This window comes from Musca domestica, unplaced genomic scaffold, assembly GCF_030504385.1.
Source record: "Musca domestica strain aabys unplaced genomic scaffold, Musca_domestica.polishedcontigs.V.1.1 13, whole genome shotgun sequence".
NCBI lineage: Eukaryota > Metazoa > Arthropoda > Insecta > Diptera > Muscidae > Musca > Musca domestica.
In genome coordinates, this window is record NW_026712172.1 from 432209 (window position 1) to 447867 (window position 15659).

The window sequence follows — 15659 nt, forward strand, 5'->3', positions numbered from 1 at the left end:
GAGGATTACGTTTGTTAAAACACTTTAAATCGACCGGTATTTTCATTTTCATTTCCTTTACAGATGTCTGGTGTTATAAGATTGAGCGACAGCGAAATCTCTGAAAGTTCGGAAAGCCAAAAATCGCTCAATAATGGTGACGTTAAAACTGTAGATAAAATACAAAAGAGAGCTGTAACCGAAACAGAATAACCAAATAAGCATAATTATTTCCTCCGTTTGTATTTCTTTTGTATGTTATGTAGAAACTATGTATGTTATAGTATATTTAAAAAGGTTTGTAATGTCAATAAACCAGATATAAGTAAATTTATTTTGTACTATAATATTGGAATAATAAATGTTTATTTTATTGTTGCTTATAATTTAAAAAATTGTAATAAGTTATCACTAATGAATACTTTTTAGAGAGTTGCTTAATGGAATGAATATAAAAATAGCCCAAAATACGAGGATTTATATTCATATTGCCAAAATACAACTATATATTTAAAAATAAAAGGTCGGGTGAATCTAATTAGGGTTTCTTTAAAATATAAGTTCATTTTCTGCATTTGGCGCTTATTCCCGTTTGCATTGTGTCTCTCTTTTTGCAAAGAGACAATTCCGAATTTGTATGAACCGTTAAAATTAGACCAGCAGGTTTATATATATATATATATATATATATATATATATATATATATATATATATATATATATATATATATATATATATATATATATATATATATATATATATATATATATATATATATAAATGTAAGTTGTGTTAGTTACTACGCTTATAACTTAAGAACCGCTGGATTAATTTTAACGATTCACACAAATTCGGAGTTGTCTACTCTCCGAAAAGGATAATATCCAAAAAAAATCGCGTAAATGTAAAGTCATTTGACTTTTCAAATGTACAATAGTAATGTTTTATTTTGCATGATTTTTTCCATTTTGACTTACTTTTTTCTAATGTACATTTGTAGTGTTTTTTTATATTTTATTTTTGAGTTCGAATATTAATACCAATTTATTTAATTGACTTGATTTCTTGAAATTGATGGCGGGTTACATGGAAGTGTAGTAGCGAATTATGTGGTGGCGAAACGGAATAGATGATATCGAAATAATTTAACGCGGTCACACCAAAGTTAAAAGATAATTACTTTTTCTAAATCGCTGAAAAATCATGAAAAAGAGATCTCATTGCAAAAATCAAAAAAACATTTTCAATGGAATCGAATTTTAAAGTAATAGTACATTTTATTGACAAACTTTGTAAGGAAGGATCTTAAAACATTTGCTGTAAAAAATCAGCGAAAAAGTTGAAGACTTTTTCAATTTGTTATTCTTTTTTTTTTGTCAATTTTTTTTTTCAATTTGTATTATCATATTGAATTCAGTGGATTTTTTGTGAACAAAATAAAGAATAATTTTTCACTAAAAAATTAAATAAGTGCGAAATAGGATGTTAACTGACATCTACCTTTCAACTCCAGGGCCTACATCGTGGGTTAGCTGAAAGATGCGAACACATTTAAACAAACAAAAATGACCGAAAAAGCTTAATGGGGCTCATTTCAAAGCGTGACAATGATCCGTCCAATGAGAGCTCAAAATGCAAAATTCTTTGGGAGAATAATAAGTAATATACCAATATTGAAATAAAAGGTGCAAAATAGTAGAGCGAATGGGACTTTTAGTAAGAAAAGGTTTATATCCTTCCAGAAATTCTTCCCAAACATTCAAAATACCTAAAATCACTTTTGCAGGTCTTTATATCGATCATAACTCATGGATAAGGGAACAACCCGATTTCATATTTATATAACCATCTATGATTTAAGTTATTTTTGGGGTCTTGGGCGGCCACTTTTTTCATTTTTTGGCCCTTATTTGACATTTTTGTTTCTAAGGGGGTAGATAACCTCTTCGCATAAAATTTGAAATTTTCAGAGTAGGGCCCATATTGGTATTGACCAAATTCATCAATTGATTTGGCTAAAAAATTTTATTTATGCCACCCTGGGGTAGGGAACCATCATACAGATAATTGCCACATAGGAATTTATTTAAGTAAAGTCCCCACATTGGAGTATCCCCAAGTCCACTTTCACATCTAATGTGTGGTCAGAAAAGAAAATTTTGTATTCTATTGAATTTTTAACCCCCAAGAGAATATTGGTTGGGAACGTAGATTTGGGATGTGCATCCATATGAAATAAATTGTGGAAACATGAAGAAATTACAAATATAAGAAAGTAGCACGGGACCGAATATTTGTTTAATCATCATTGAATTATCCTATGATGAAAATATGGACTTTAAGGGGTCTCCAACTTACAATTTAAATGGCAAATAAAATTAATTCCCATCTTATCATTCTGCCCTCAATTATGAGGTGGATAAAACTATTTTTACTTATTTAAATCACGCGAAATGCTATGACATGCTATATTGTTCTGCTATATTTTTGATTTGGCCTCTATTTGTCATCTTGGATTATAAGGGGTAGAAGAAAGTTTTCAATGTAGGTCGATGTTTCGGAGTAGTGCCTATATAAAGAAGGTACCTCCTAATTTAACCACATTTCAAAGAATTTGGCTAATAATGCGTATTAGGGGGGTGAAAATCTTACACTAAAGTTTCAACATATCTACAAATTTTAGAATTTTTATCCATGTTATAATACCCTCTCAAGTCCACCTTTTGGCGGACAAACAGACTGACATGGTTAGGGGGACTTATGAGGACTCTAATGCACTATCTAAGTTGCTAATGGGTTTAAAAAAGTAATTAACTTTGGCTATTCTTAAATCATTCAGCCCTCAATTATGTAGTATACAAAATACAGCAAATTCCAAATTACTGCTCATTTGACTGGAAGATTTTGCTACGATTTTTACCATATTAAAAATTAATTTGATCCCTTATATGGCGATAAGATTGATATATACTTTTTAATAGATTTGTATAGCACATCCACACAGTTGAAGCCCACGGTTTAAATATTGAAGCCCACTGGTTAAAAATGGGTACAGGTATTTTAAAACACTTTAAATCGACCTGTACGTGAACACTTATATCAGTCATATCTGTGAATAATTATGCTTGGGAATATATGCATAATAGACAAAAACGACGGGCCGGCAACGCGGACCGGGCCAGCTAGTATATATATATATAAAAGAAAGTTGTGTTAGTTACTACGCTTATAACTTAAGAACCGCTGGATTGATTTTAACGATTCATACAAATTCGGAATTGTCTCCTCTCCGAAAAGGATAATATCCAAAAAAAATCGCGTAAAAATGTGATATATTAACATTTTCATTTTGACTTTTCAAATGTACAATAGTAATGTTTTATTTTGCATGATTTTTTTCCATTTTGACTTATTTTTTCTAATGTACATTTGTAGTGTTTTTTATATTTTATTTTTGAATTCAAATATTAATACCAATTTATTTAATTGACTTGATTTCTTGAGAAATGTAACTGATGGCGAGTTACATGGAAGTGTAGTACCGAATTATGTGGTGGCGAAACGGAATAGATGATGTCGAAATAATTTAATGGAACCGAATTTTAAAATAGAAGTACATTCTATTGACAAACTATATAAGGATCTTTAAACATTTGCTGTAAAAAATCAGCGAACAAATTGAAGATTTTTTCAATGTGTTATTCTTCTTTTGTCGATTTTTTTTTTCAATTTGTATTATCTAATTGAAAAATTTTCACTATATACAAATTTTCACCAAAAATTGAAATAAGTGGGAAATACGATGTTAACTGACATCTACCTTTCAACTCCAGGGCCGACATCGTGGTTCAGCTGGAAGATGCGAACACATTTGAACAAACAAAAATTACCGAAAAAGCCTAATGGGGCTCATTTCAAAGCGTGGAACTACTTCTTTTCTTTCACAATAATCCGTCCAATGTACAATCAGAAAAATACCAAATAAAAAGGGTGGAAAATAGTAGAGCGAATGGGACTCTAAGTAAGAAAAGGATTTCTATCTTTCCAGAAAATCTTCCCAAACATTCAAGATACCTTAAATCGATTTTGCCGTTCATGATATCGATCATAACTCACGGATAAGGGTACAACCCGATTTCATATTTATATAACCATCGTATGATTTAAGCTATTTTTGGTGTCTTGGTCACTTTTTTAATATTTTGGCCATTGTTTGGCATCTTTGTTTCTAAGGAGGTGGAGAACCTCTTCGCATAAAGTTTGAAATGTTCAGAGTAGGGCCCATTTCGGTCTTGACCACATTCATTAATTGATTTGGCTAAAAATTGTATTTATGCTAATCTGGGGTAGGGAACCATCATACAGATAATTGCCACATAGGACTTAATTTAAGTAAAGTCCCCACATTGGAGTATCCCCAAGTCCACTTTCACATCTAATTGGTGGTCAGAAAAGAAAATTTTGTTTTCTATTGATTTTGTAACCCCCAAGAGAATATTGGTTGGGCCACGTTTTGGTATAACCCTTATATAAGTTAATGTTAGAAGTTAAAGTTTATTTCACACTGCTATGGTGTTTCTTTATTTAGTTACTAACATTTATGTTGCGGTGCTATGCACCTCTCTTGTTGGATTTACAAATAAGGATTCTTCAACTTAAAACTAATATTATACTGCAGCCTGGTCGTGCTCGTTATTACGCTGAGTCATCACTTGCGGTGCGCTGGTATTAGTGCGCGTGTTTGTGGCGGATGACTGCCCTGGTGTCATATTCCTGTTGATTTGTCGGACTGCTTGCGCAGCATAATGATGGGAATGTTTACTAGTTGGTTTGCATATTTAGTTTGATGTTTATTAGGGTGAGCCGTTAACTCCTCCCTCTCGAATTATCAAGCGTCTCGATTGATGTGTTTAGAAATATGGCAGATTATAAAGACTGCCGCGTTGATTCAAGTTAATATTGTGGTTTGCTAGTTGTTTTGTTTTGATAACAGATTCTGTTGTGCCGGCTGCCAATTGGCTTTCTGACACAGTCATTTCTATTTGAGGTCTAGACATTCCTTCATGTGGGGTCATTTTTATAATTTTCATACTAGTTTTGCGCCTTTGCCTCATTTTTACTGCCATCAGGAGGATGACCAATGCTAATATGAGACTGATGTTAAAACATAAACTGGTCTTGAATTCAGTATTTAGACGCTCGATTCTTTTATTACTTTTCACGTGCAACGTTTTTAGTAGTTGTAGAGATAGTATTTCTTCGGTGTAGTTGTTTCTAGCTGAGTGTTTTAGTAGCGCAGGCAACGGTTTGGAGTAAGCAGCTTCTTCGACGGTGAAATTTTTGTTGCCTATCCTAATTGTAGAATTACTAAATCTTATTAAATAAGTTCCTGTTACATTTTTTTCGTTTCCATTTATGACAATATTTTCTTTTATGTTATTTATCAAAATTAATCCAGGTTCTATTTCCTCTAAATTATTAATGTGATCTGCATTTACTATTGAACAATTATGTGGGCTATTAGTTACTAACTTAGGAATACATGTATTGTTTGTTATATTGGCTACATTAGATTCTAGACATAATTCAATACCATTTATTTTTTGACAAGGACTTTTAATTCCAAATGTTGCTCTTTCACATTTTACAATTTTCTTATAATCAAGATTTAAAACAGTATTTTGATTTTTTACAGGTCTTATGGTTATGACATTACAAATTTCTTTTACAGTTTTGGGAATGCTTATAATGTAAATTATATTAGTACTATTGTTTACAATTTTTATTCGTGCGAAATTTAAAGCTTGTTCAATGTTTTGAAACGGGATTTCATCTTGATTAAATATTTCTTCTATTTTCCTAATTTCTATTTCCGATAAAATAAATGTGTTTACAATGTTGGATTTTGTTAAATGAATGGCCGAATTAATATTCGTTATTTCCTCCTTTAAAATTTCAACTTTGTACTTTGCCTGCAATATGAGGGTATTACGGAAGTCCTCACTAGTCTTTAAAATTTTTGAAATACTATTTGTCGCATTCGTTATCTCCTGCATTCTTTCTATTAGATCTCTGTTGATTATTAACTGGTTATTGCTGTTGTCTGTTAACTCATTGATTTTGTTTTTCAAAAGCATAAGGTCATCATGGTCTGGACTACCTGCCAGCCATTTCCACGCCGTTCCAATCTCATCAAGAGATCTTTTAGATCTCTCTTCAGGCATTAGCCGATTTATAAGGTGAGATAGGGTAGTGATGTCATTATGTAGGAAGGGGAGTAGTGGGTGGTTGTCTGGAATTCCTTTGGCCAAGTCGTCCTTGATCCTCTCTAGAGTGTCATGATATTCCTTGATGTTAATAACATGCAAAATTTTGAATGTCCCTGTTTGTATTTTTCCTATTCCACTCTCTATAAGAACCACTTCTGATTGAGAGTAGTCCAATATTTCTGTGACCCCTAGGCAACCTGTAATTAAGAACTGGAAACCCGGTGAATAAGTAAGTCAGTTTCTGATATGACTCTTATGGACTATTCTCCCTGATTGAGTCAGGACAGTTGAGTGCCTATTCTCCTTTACAACTTCTTCTTTGAAACGTTTAGATAATTTGGTTCCTAATCTCTTGTTCTGTTTGACAAATATTTTCTGACCTTCTTGATATTCTTTTGGTTCTTCCCTAACACGATTATGATTTGCCAAATCATTTTCCTGTTTCCTCAAGAGTCTTTCGTAGTTGTTAAGGCGAGTCCTTTCGTAGTCCTCTGGTCCAAAGGTCGTCGGTCGTCCAAAAAATAGATCTACGGGTTTCTTTCCAATTGACGAATGTATTGTGTGATTGTACTTGTTAACGCTATCTTGCAATAGCTCCTCAAAAGAGTAATCGGGTCGCTCACACTTACTGCAACGCATAATTTCCGATAAGGTCGAATGGAATCTCTCTATTTGCCCATTAACCTCGCTCTTATAAGGCGGTGCCGTAAAAATTTCCATGCCAAGTTCGTCTTCCAACATAAACCGAATGGTCTGAGAATTGAAAGATCGCTCGTTATCAAATACAATTGACTTCGGGACCCCAAAGTAGAAAATTATTTCTCTCAATGGTTTCCTAATGTCTTCAATGCCTTTGCCATTTATCATTCTGGTTACTGCGAATTTTGTAAATTTGTCTATTGCGGTTAAAACTCGAAACTTGTCTGTAGAGAAGATATCTATGTGGATTGTATGCCCAGGATAAGTTGGCATAGGTGTCTTATTAAGTTTGGGAGCGTTCGGATGTCGCTCATACTTATTTTCTTTACATACTTTACAGATATTGATCACATTCTTTATTTTCCTAGTCATGGAAGGGAAGTAATAGCTCTCTAAAATTTGTCTCCTATTCTCGGCATTATTCCTATGTGCTCTGTTGTGAGTCTCAATAATGATTTGTTTTTGTCTCTCCTCATCAGTAACATCTTCAACCATTGTTCGAGCGAATCGTACTTTAATGTTTCTGAAGTGATGAGGGTACAGTGCTTGAATCATAAGCATAACTGGCTCTGAGGTCTTGATGCCGTTGACTACTGTAGGATTTAAGTATCTCTTTAATATGACTTTCAGATCTGATTCCGCTAGACTGGTTTCTTTAATGATATGTCTATGGTAGGAGGGAAATACAATGTTAAATTCATATGAGGAAGCTGATGATTCCTCAATAATGATCTGATTTTTGAAGGTATTTATTGGCACCTCAGCGGAAGGAATTAGGTCTTCCGATGAGTCCTCGGCACTGTGAACCGTGGGCGTTAGGGAGTTAACATCTGTCACTGGTGGTCTCGATAGCGTGTCCGCGACTACATTCGTGCTACCTGGTTTATAAATTAACTCGTAATTATATTCTTCTAACTGTGCCTTCCACTTCTTCATCTTCACATTTGTGTTCTTGTTGCTTAGCGCAAATGTCAAAGGTTGATGGTCGGTAAATATCTTTATGCTTCTTGCTCCATACAAGTAACAATTCAATTCCTTTAAAGCCCAAATTATCGCCAGCATTTCTTTCTCATTTGTCGCATATTCCTCTTCTGCCCTACTGAGAGTTCTAGAAAGGTATGTGATAGGTCTATTGCCTTGAGATAAAACTGCTCCTAAAGCGTATTTCGAGGCGTCAGTAGTGAGTTCAAAGGGCTTATCAAAGTCGGGATAGTTCAAAACGACTTCCTCCGATACCAAACAGTTCTTGAGCTGTTTGAAACTTTCAATCTGTTCGGAATTCAAATTGACACTGATTTTTTTTGACTGGTTTCTCGGGGTTTTCCCTATATCGCCTCTCATCATGGAAGTTAATGGTTTGGCTATTTGAGCATAGCCCCTTATGAATCTCCGATAATGTCCGGTCAAACCCAGGAACGATCGCAAGTCATGGACTGTTCTAGGTTGAGGGAAATTAACTATGGCCTTAAGTCTGTCTGGGTTTGCAGAAAAACCTCCTTCCTTTACATTGAACCCTAAGAAGTCAATTTCTTCCTTTAAGAATTCACTCTTGTCCAAATGAACTTTCAGATTAGAGTCTTCCAAAGTGCGGAATATTATCCTCAAATTTTCAATGTGTTCCTTTTTAGTCCTACCAAATATCAAAATGTCATCAATGTAGACGTAGCACCGTTTCCCTATATGCTCTCTAAGAATATCATCTAGAGCTCTTTGGAATATTGCAGACGCGTTACGTAGTCCAAATGGTAGTCTTGTGAACTCGAACTTTCCATTCTTGACGGAAAAAGCTGTTTTCTCAATATCGGATTCCCTAAGTGGAATCTGATGGAATCCGCTCTTTAAATCTATGGTGGAAAAGTATTTCTGTTCGCCTAAGTTAGCCAAGATTTCTGTAATTTCAGGTATGGGGTATCTGTCAGGTCTAGTTATCTCATTAAGTTTCCTATAGTCAATAACCATGCGGTATTTTTTCACACCTGAAGCATCTGGTTTTTTTGGTACTATCCAAACTGGAGCATTATATGCGGACCTGGAAGGGCGAATTATCCCGTCCCTTAATAGTTCTTCTATCTGTTTGTCAATTTCGGATTTCAGTGCCATTGGATACGGATAGGATTTTGAATAAACTGGACTATCACTACTCGTATTAATTTCAGCTTGTACGATTGTTGAATAAGTGAGTTTTTTATTGGGATCTGCAAAAAGGTTTGGATGGTCATCCAAAATATTCCTGACTTCTTTTTCATCTTCGGGATTTAGATGATTTAAACGTAGATTCATGTTATTAATCTCATCAATTTGCAGCTCTTTCAAAGGAAATTTCTTTCCATCCAGAATTGTGAGATAGGATCTCCAAGTGTAAATCACTGCATTCAAAGATTTCAGGGTATCATTCCCTATTATCCCATCAAAGGTCTCTAGACCAGGAAGGATGTAAAATTCTAACTTTCCGATCCCGCAATTAAAAATGTCAATAAAACTATGGGTCTCTATACTAACTATGCCGCCTACGGACTTAACATGAAAAGGTTTCTGGTTCTTTAGAGGGTTTCTAATAAATTTGCCATTAATATAATTTTTGTTCGAACCGGTGTCTATAAGAAATTTAAGTTCGTTGCCATTTTTCATTCTGAAAGGGAGGTATGGCAACGTTGAAGCTAGTCTAAAAAATTAACGTCATCTACAATTGCCAACTGATCGTCTAGATCCTCCTCGTACGCTTCGTCATAGGAAACCTCATATTCCTGTTCATCAGAACCATTCATTTCATCCGGCTCTGCATCCTCACGTATTTGGGCCTCAACATTAAACACTCTCTGCTGCTTTTGCGGCTGATGAATATTTCCTGAATTATTTCTCTTAAAGTTAGGCTGAACATTGTTAAAAGCATTACTCAACTGTGGCCTATTCTGATAGTTTACCTGCCTAGTCTGTATTGATTGATCCACGTCCATTGGTACAGCAGGTTTAGGAGGAAGTGGGGGTCTGTATCCTCCGTATTGGGGGTGTCCAAAATTATTCACTACTGGAGGTCGATTCGAAAAGTTCGCCGGCCCTCCGTATTGTTGTTCTCCACTTCGGAAATTCTGATAACGATATTGAGTAGGGCCTCTGTACCTTTGGTCACCTTGAAAATTCCTATCACCAATCGTCAGCTGTGGGTAAAAATGTCTAGGAGGGTTAGTTTGGGGGATCCTGTTTGGTCTAGATCCTTTCTCGGTAGCGTGTTGAATACGCACACCTAGATTACCTAATTTTAAACAGGCATTTAGAGCCTGAGGCAAACTTGTCGGGTTTGTAACACTCATTAAGCTTGGAAGATTACCATTAAGTCCTCGAATAAAGGTGTCCAAAGCCTTGTCCCTATATGTTTGGGTCAATACATCCAAAGCCTCGTTCCCTATATCCATACAATCAATCTTGTCCAGAATCAAAGACAAATGGTGGTAAACCTTCTGGTAAAAATCTGTTATGGTTTGCCCACCCTGAGATAGGACGGTCATTTGATACTCTAAGGTCGAAATATCTCTCTTATCTGAAAAATGAAGCACTAAACACTTTCTTATCGCTTTCCAATTTAATGGGGTCCGATAAGACTCCAAAGCCGTGTCGGCCTCACCAACAATTTTATGCCTAACAGTGTGTAGAATTGTGAAGTATTTGGTTGTTCCCCTTTGTGACTCATAAATGTTCATGATCCTATCAACAGCTTTCCTCCACGAACTAAATTCTCCTGGCTTGCCCGAGAATTCCCTTAACGTCTTCACTATGTCTGGTATTCTCTCTCCTTCTGAGATATCCCCAGATCCTTCTATGTCGACATCTTTAGTGGCGGTAACATCCTCCCCCTGTTTGAGAAGGTTTGCCACCGTCTCACTTATTATTCGTTTCACCTCATTAGTCTGACTTTCCGTAAAGGGATTAAACCTTACGGGAGCTGCCCCAGAAGGCGAAGATGTCTGTCCTGAAACACTCATAGCTTCGACCCTTGTTATTAAGTTGTTTAAATCTTCCGGCATTGGCCGCTCGAAAAAAAGGAGAAAAAGAAACACCAAATCCTAGTTCTCGTCACAAATCTATTATCAAAATTTCTTTAAACTTATTTCAGCACGGATATGACTCTTTAAATTTGGATGCCACACTCTATTTTTTGTTTAACTTAATCTAACATTTCATATTTCTTACATTTGTTAATTTCGCACAAATATGATTTTTTTTGTAAATTTAGATGTCACACTTTATTTTTTGTTTTACCTTACTCTAACATTTCTTTCTTCTTACTTTGTTATTTTTGTTAAACGTATTCTAGCACAAATATGATTTTTGTAAATTAGATTTCACACTTTCACTTTCTGTGTTATTCCTTATTTTGTTTAATTTTATTTTAACATTTCTTCTTTTTTACTTTTGTTAAATTTATAATAACTTACTAATAATAATTTGATCATTTTCCTTATATCCCGGTAGTCCGCTAGTTCTTACGTAACATCCTTTTCGTACTCCTACTCAGGAACGGTTCTCGTACCGGCTGTTGGGATGTTTTAATCCTTGTGGTTGTTGGGTTCTAGGATGTGTTGATCCTTGTAGTTGTTGGGCGCCAGTTAATGTTAGAAGTTAAAGTTTATTTCACACTGCTATGGTGTTTCTTTATTTAGTTACTAACATTTATGTTGCGGTGCTATGCACCTCTCTTGTTGGATTTACAAATAAGGATTCTTCAACTTAAAACTAATATTATACTGCAGCCTGGTCGTGCTCGTTATTACGCTGAGTCATCACTTGCGGTGCGCTGGTATTAGTGCGCGTGTTTGTGGCGGATGACTGCCCTGGTGTCATATTCCTGTTGATTTGTCGGACTGCTTGCGCAGCATAATGATGGGAATGTTTACTAGTTGGTTTGCATATTTAGTTTGATGTTTATTAGGGTGAGCCGTTAACTTATAAATGTATCCCTGATTTCAGCTGTGACCGTGGAGTTACCACGTTTTTCAACTGATTTGGCCATTAATTGCTGTATTTAGGCTACTACCGGCAACGCGGACCGGGCCAGCTAGTATATATATATATATATATATATATATATATATATATATATATATATATATATATTTGTACACATGTATTTAAACACACAGAAACAATGTAAATTTCTCAGAAATAACATATTTGAAATTCTCTTTCACTTTAAATTTCTTATTACCATATGTTTGCATCAATGCCGTAACTGCCTGGCAAGGAGTTATTTGGTACCAGGGGGCAAATCACCGCAGTCGAAATCGAGTACTTCAGCATCGTAATGTAGTTTACGCGGATCACCGCGGTCGTTAACGAATTGTTTTTACTCGAATTTGTATACGATAGGTAGTATGCTATCGACAACAAAGTATGTAGTGATTTGTGTGCGGAAAAAAAGGCAAACAAAAAGAAATAAGAAGTTGGTGAAATTGTCAGTTTTATTCTATTTCAAATAAAATCACTTACGCCACTTCAGGCAATGTTATACGACTAAATTTGTCACGAATATTTTTCCTTTTTAATGCCGAAGACGAGGAAAACGAAAAAACACGTGCACTCATAATATATTTGTACATGTATTTAAACACACAGAAACAGTAAAAATTTCTCAGAAATAACATATTTTGATCGCAAAAACTGATTTTGAAACACTCTTTCGCTTCAAATTTCTTATTACAGCAATGTAAAAAAAGTAGTAGACAAAATAATTTGCGATCAAATGCGGTGATCCAAAATTTTACAGCGAACGAAATGTTTCTCTATACTGAACAGAACTCGATAACGAATGCGGTGATTTGGCCCCAGATTGCACCAGTTTGACGGGCTGTCGAAGGTGTGATTACAGACACCACACATTAATACATGGGGCACCGCAAATAGACAACAACCTACAGCCAGTACCCATTGATTTACCACCTTTCGTTTGGGACTTGGTGTTTGTCCCTACTATCCCTTTTGCGTGTCACAACTGATAGTGTCGATACATGGAAAAGTGTGCGAGCCCTAATTTGCCAATCGTCATCAATGTCAAGAATTGCCTATTCAGCATTTCAACGACTGGGGCTTAGGTCATTCATGTACCAAAGCAAACGATTTGCAACCTTTAAAATAATGAAGAGGCTTGAGAAATAAATGGTGCTTGGGCTTTAAAGGACCCTACTCCGACCCACTTCTCGAAGACCCAACATCATACTTCAATCAACAAGCTGTCGCTGACCCCGACCCCATAGCAACATTCCAATAGATCTTGAATTGGGCGCAGATACATATTCAGCAATACTTAAAGGCATTCCAGACAAAAGTCTGATATGTATTTTCTGGTCCCATTAAAAATATGCCTATTAATTAAAAATTATTTGTTTTCACAGATTTCACGAAGGGGGAGGCATGTACATGACTGTACCAACAATTTTTCAAAAGTGTGCTATATTTTTAACCAAAAAATGTATGTGCTATTTTTGTAGCACATACTGTAGAATAGCGGTACGCACTGCATATATTTATCACACTTACATATATGCAAGCATTAGAATTTGCATATATGTATCATTGTTAGTGTGCAAGTATATAAAAAGCTTGAAGTCAAGGCTAAGCATATTAATGTAAAATTATAATGGAAAACGACGGCAGGATTTTAGAGGGACTCTGTAATCCCTTTATGAAATGTCACAAAATATGCTTAAACATGACTTCAAGCTTCTTATTTACTTAAGCTGGGAATACATAAAACGCTTATTTGGCTGGCTTAAGTCATCGGCTGGCTTCTTCGGAAATGAACAAAGGAGCCTAGTGTCAAAATCGAACTAAGTCAACCTAAAACTCCTTTGTTCCTCTACGAAGAATCCAGCCGATGACTTATGCCAGTCAAATAAGCGTTTTATGTATTCCCAGCTTTACACCTTTAGTCATTCGAAGTTTTGTTATTAAACGGCATCTCCCGTCGTTACCGTGAAATATAAAGAAATATTTAACTGAAAAGTCACCTTTGTGAACTGTAATACATACCTTTTGCATCATTTGTAAATAAACCTGAACTAAAGTATATTTAGTGGAAATACTTACCTCCGAACTGTAATACTTACCTTTCCATACTTATTTAATAAACTTGAATTAAAATTTGAAAACAATTATTTTTGTGGACAAAAAAATTTATGCGCAACGTCGAATTTTAGGTAACGCTGTAAATTTTGCAAGTAGTTTCCGTGTGGTGGAGGGTATTTAAAATTTTAATAGATACATGGTATATTAAAATATACATATTGAATTTATTCAAATTAAGATTGCTAAGTGCAAGATATCCATTTTACGTTTAACAACACATTAACAGCTTCAGGCCGCAATGGAACCAGTAGTCAACAAATTTGTAGACCAGATGAGTCAGCGCATTAAGAAGTTCCAGATTGTTTTCCATCAGGAGACACAATGCAAACTAGAATAAGCGCCAAATGCAGAAAATGTACTTATATTTTAAAGAAAACCTAATTAGATTCACCCGACCTTTTATTTTTAAATATATAGTTGTATTTTGGCAATATGAATCTAAATCCTCGTATTTTGGGCTATTTTTATATTCATTCCATTAAGCAACTCTCTAAAACGTATTCATTAGTGATAACTTACTACAATTTTTAAATTATAAGCAACAATAAAATAAACATTTATTATTTCAATATTATAGTACAAAATAAATGTACTTATACCTGGTTTATTGACATTACAAACCTTTTTAAATATACTATAACATACATAGTTTCTACATAACATACAAAAGAAATACAAACGGATGAAATAATTATGCTTATTTGGTTATTCTGTTTCGGTTAGAGCTCTCTTTTGTATTTTATCTACAGTTTTAACGTCACCATTATTGAGCGATTTTTGGCTTTCCGAACTTTCAGAGATTTCGCTGTCGCTCGATCTTATATCACCAGACATCTGTAAAGGAAATGAAAATGAAAATACCGGTCGATTTAAAGTGTTTTAACAAACGTAATCCTCTTTTTCCATTAAAGAGAACGGCTCAGTTTTTATACCCTCCATCATTCTGTGGAGGAGTATATTAAATTTGTAACTCCGTTTGTTACTCCTCGAAATACTCATGTAAGACCCTGCAAAGTATATATATTCTGGATCAGCGTAAAATTCTAGGTGATGTCCGTCTGTCTGCTGTCATAACGCTATTTTGGAACGACTTGAGATGGATTGCTAGCATTTTTGACGCATGTGCATTTTGTCAGGAGATATGTTACGTTTGTAATATGTGCCATGTCAGTCCACGTTTTCGTATAGCCCCCGAATAACGGCATTCTCCTTTATTTGACATTTTGATTATTTTAGCGACATTATAAACCGGAATTGTTTCAATTTTTATATTATGTTGGTGATGGTTACTACAACCTATGACTGAAAATTGTCTAAGCATGTTAACGTCTTCGTATATATTTTGATAATATTAGCCATGTTTAGCCAAGACCCCGGAAATAGCTGAAATCAGGGGATACCTTCTAAAAACTCAAATTATCAAAATTTGCCAAAATTAGTTTGAAAAATATTGCAAGAAAAAATAATTGAAATCGGGGGGCTATATTTGACATTTCCCAAACCTCAGATTGGCTTTTACTCAACTAACTATTGCTCATAGTCCCCCTTATAACGGTACCTGCGATTTAAGTATCTTGAAGGTTTCAGAAGAATTT